General features: G+C 40.7%; 1 pseudogene; it reads right to left on the bottom strand.

Annotated features, from left to right (window-relative positions):
- Positions 1–356: 356 nt before the first annotated feature.
- On the bottom strand, positions 357–695 carry LOC102989460 (cytochrome b-c1 complex subunit 7-like; annotated as a pseudogene).
- Between the last annotated feature and the right edge of the window lie 2,264 nt (positions 696–2,959).

Genomic DNA, 2,959 nt, shown 5'->3' with positions numbered 1-2,959 from the left:
CAAAAAATGGAATTCTAGGAAATGAAGTTCTCAGTTCATCCAAGTTGACATATCACAATCCAGCATAGTACATCCCTTGTCAACTTGGTGTCTACACACACTCTTTAACTATATTCAATTTCCAAATAAAACCATCAACGAGACCATGCTTTTGTATAACATGATTAAACTACTCTTCATACAACTGAAAACATGCTAACCATCTCCTAACCAAAAGATACACAAAGTCCACTTCATCTATCCTGAAGAGCAAAGTTTTGCCATCCATCAGGCACTAAACTGAATCTTCAAAAGGCTATTACATAATTCAATCAGGTGAGCTGTTTCTAGGTGATGGGACAGAGTTTTAAACTACATGATTATTTCTTTGCCCATTCTTCTCTCTCTTTTCTTTCCCGAATAACCTCTTTCAGATATGGTTCAAGGTAGAATTTATCCTCCACATATTTTGTCCACTGCTCTTTAGGCAAGATCTGCTGCCTCAGGGTCAGGTCCAGTGCTCTCTTAACGCAGAACACCCTGTTGTTATGAAGGTTCTCAGGAAGCCTTCTTTCGGATTCTTTTACATCATCATTCTCATATGTTGAATCATCTCACATTAAGCCCAGTTTATTGAACCCGGCAGCATTGTAATACCATTTTCAAATACCCTCCAGCCTTTTGCTTGACGCTGCAACAGCAGGCTTGCTCGCCATTTTGACCCGAGACCTAGTTGTATTATTGAACTGGAGCTTCGCAACTTGAGGAAGAATGACTGTTGCAATAATCATTGCAGGCAAAAGATAAAGGAAACCTAAGCAAAGAGAGTGACAGGTTTCTGGCTTGGGCACCTGAGTGGATGACAGTGCTATTCACTGAGATATGAAGGAGGTATAGTTTTGAGGGGAAATAGGACACATTTAGTTATAGACCCACTGAGTTGTAGGTGCCTTTCATCCAGGTGGCGGCTCTGAGTAGACCAATGAATATGCAGGTATGAAACTCGGGAAACTCCTGGATAGATATATTCTTGAGCACTATCAGCAGATAATAGTTATAGAAATCCAAGGAAAAAATGAGTATAGAGAGAAGAACAGTGAGAGCAATTTTAAGGGGAAGGATGGGATAGGCCAGTAGCAGAGGATTGAGGAGAAAGGTGAAAATGGACACAGTCAGCATGAAAGAAGAGAAGGTAGTGTGGAAGGGGCCATGAGGTTAAGGGAGAGATTTTTAAAGATTGGAAAGACATGTTTAAATGCTAATGGGAAAAGACAAGATGGACCTGCTAGGCACCTCTGTATCTCTTCATCACCACATTTGACCACAATAATCCTCAGAAAGTGTCAACTTCAGCCTTTCAGACCTTTAGCACAAGTTCCTCTCTTAGCCAACTCTAACTCATACAAAAAATGGAATTCTAGGAAATGAAGTTCTCAGTTCATCCAAGTTGACATATCACAATCCAGCATAGTACATCCCTTGTCAACTTGGTGTCTACACACACTCTTTAACTATATTCAATTTCCAAATAAAACCATCAACGAGACCATGCTTTTGTATAACATGATTAAACTACTCTTCATACAACTGAAAACATGCTAACCATCTCCTAACCAAAAGATACACAAAGTCCACTTCATCTATCCTGAAGAGCAAAGTTTTGCCATCCATCAGGCACTAAACTGAATCTTCAAAAGGCTATTACATAATTCAATCAGGTGAGCTGTTTCTAGGTGATGGGAAGACTAGTATCGCCCTTGTTTTCTGTAAAGTGAGTTCCCTGGTCAGAAATAATGCTCTGTGGTGCATAGGGCTTTCTGTAAGTCCATACATAGATGGGTGTTTTGGGAAGAATCACCAAGGAGGGGAAAGCAAATCCATATGCAAAGTAAGTATCTATTCTAGTAAGAACAATACACTTTCCCTTCTATTATGGAAATGGCTCCGTATACTCAGCCTGATGCCAGGTGAACTGAGAAACAATGTCATATATTTGACTGGTGTTGGTCTTTGCTTTTGGCAGTTAAGGACTCAGTAGTGGGTGTAACCAGACTGGCTCTTTAATCAGCAACATGGACAACCTCTATCCCTGCAGCCATGGCCACTTTATTTATGAATGCCTTGGTCAAGGACAGGAGTGACTGAGGAAAGAGGCTGACTGACATCCACAAAACAGGTCATCTTGTCTACCTGATTAAGATCTTGCTCTTTGGTTAGCATTCACCTGGGACACGAATATCATATTCTGTGCTCTTTCAAAGAGGTCTATCCTCATACCTCTTCTCCAGAACTCACTGCCTCCAATTCTCCAGTAATCTTCCTTCCAATCCAAACTCTTAGTGATTTGCTCATGAATTAATGTAGAGCAATACTTTTGTTCATCTCTCCTTCCAGGCAAATTAACCAACCAGGTGTACTGTTTGGAGTTTTGACCACAGAAGAGATTTCTCTTCAACACTGTCCTTCATAGTCACACTGAGTGGAGCTATAGTGCTGCAGGCATCCAATTTCAACTTCTGCCAGTAATTTTGGTGTTGATTTGGAATGAGAGACTGAAAAGGGGTGTGAGCTTAGAGAATAATTCTGGAGGGAGGGGAAAGAATTTTGAAGAGAAAAGAGAGCTGCTGTCCACAATGGAAAACTGGGGAAAGAACAGAGATATTTAACAAATTTTATTAATGTTTAAAATATAATTTTGCAATATAGAACCTCTTCCCCTAGTCCCACAGGATTTTCAGTAAAATATTCATTTCTCATCCATGCATGGAAGACCTACGGTGGACCTACAGTGGGAATACATCAAAATGCTGAGTGCAGTCTCAATAGCAGGCCTGGAGCAACAGCTATAGCTGCTCCCAGGAAGCCTGCTACACCCCTGTTATATGGGCGAAAACCAATGCAAAGCACTGTTATTAAATTGCTGTGAGCAGTTTCTGCCCTGCAAGAATACACTTTGAGGCAGATTGTCCTTTGTTTCAGG

The sequence above is a fragment of the Physeter macrocephalus genome, chromosome 9 (genome assembly GCF_002837175.3).
Source record: "Physeter macrocephalus isolate SW-GA chromosome 9, ASM283717v5, whole genome shotgun sequence".
Classification (NCBI taxonomy): Eukaryota; Metazoa; Chordata; class Mammalia; order Artiodactyla; family Physeteridae; genus Physeter; species Physeter macrocephalus.
The sequence above is the reverse complement of the archived record's forward strand: the minus strand, read 5'-3'. Positions and strand labels throughout refer to the sequence as shown.